The sequence below is a fragment of the Pollicipes pollicipes genome, unplaced genomic scaffold, assembly GCF_011947565.3.
Source record: "Pollicipes pollicipes isolate AB1234 unplaced genomic scaffold, Ppol_2.1 Scaffold_4219;HRSCAF=4965_pilon_pilon_pilon, whole genome shotgun sequence".
Lineage (NCBI taxonomy): Eukaryota > Metazoa > Arthropoda > Thecostraca > Pollicipedomorpha > Pollicipedidae > Pollicipes > Pollicipes pollicipes.
This window is the reverse complement of record NW_023596448.1, coordinates 23,296,294-23,297,408: the sequence shown is the minus strand read 5'-3', so window position 1 is coordinate 23,297,408 and position 1,115 is coordinate 23,296,294. Positions and strand designations below refer to the sequence as shown.

General features: G+C 56.0%; 1 long non-coding RNA gene across 1 annotated transcript; it reads left to right on the top strand.

Moving 5' to 3' along the window:
* Positions 1 to 204: 204 nt before the first annotated feature.
* On the top strand, positions 205 to 902 carry LOC119096057 (uncharacterized). The gene is made up of 2 exons (XR_005093990.1): positions 205 to 283; positions 537 to 902. It is a non-coding gene; the product is annotated as an uncharacterized LOC119096057 (long non-coding RNA).
* The last annotated feature ends 213 nt before the right edge of the window (positions 903 to 1,115 follow it).

The following is a 1,115-nucleotide window of genomic DNA, read 5'->3' as shown; positions in this document are numbered from 1 at the left end:
GGTCACCGCGGCGGAGGCTCTGGTGCCGGCGGTCACCGCGGCGGAGGTGGCTCCTAGGGGGGCGGGTGGTTTTGGAGGATGGTCCTGCTCGGCGGGGCAGGAGGAGGAGTCGGTGGCGGCGCGTCGCTGGGTGGAACGGGAGCCGTCAGCAATCAGTTCGGAGGCCTTCTTTCGGAGGAGGCCGGCCGGCCACGGGATCCGCCGCCGGCAACGTCGTCTCGGGGTCAGACGATACACCCGGGAGGCCTAACTTCCAGTCACCAGAACGGGCTCCCACGCTAGGGTGAGTATTACGGAATGTTGCTGACAGGTGCCGTTAGCCGGCTTGCAAGGCTTTTAAGCTATACTCCAACTTCATAGCACTAATGAGAAGAAGCTGTGAAAGACGTGATGTTTCACTAGACATGTAGAACAAAAGCCCCTGCCTGCATTGGTAGATTGTACAGTCCATTATTTATGTGATGTAATGAAATAGAGTCCCGTGCTTAATCCTGTTCCACCACCCAGTGTGTAGCACTCGCGTTCTTTGTTGGCAGGGGTCGGCCTCGGGCGGCGGCAGCAGCTTCAACAAGGCACACGCCAATAACGCCCAGCTCAGTGGCCTCCTGGGGCAGCTCTCGACCTCCAACACTGGAGCCGTCTCGCATCAGAGCGGTGGGGGAGGCAAATATTGGTAGTTAACAGCTGGCAATCACAACCAGCACCAGACAAGCGCTCGATACTGCTAACCAGCAGTCGATCAAGAGCAAGATCCGGTCGGCGGAGGGCATAGCTTATCAAAAGTGGGCTTTGAACACCAATCCCTCCGTGGAAATGACGCGTTTCTGCGCACATTCGAGCCTCTGCTTCATGTGATGTCAACTCGTATCAGCTTGCTGAGGAATACATGATGGATGAGTCTACTGGTGCTTTGCTGGTGACGACGGACTAACTAACTGGCAGTCCGTGCTGATTGGCTCCGTGACAGCGGACAGCTGGCTGCGAACACGAACAAAACAATGAGCGGCCAGGGGACACTGCATTCCTATCGCAATTGGTACAACAGTTTTAACATGCGGAGCATTTAAAACAAGGCTTTTTGGCCTGCTTGGTGTACACCATTCAAAGTAGAAAGC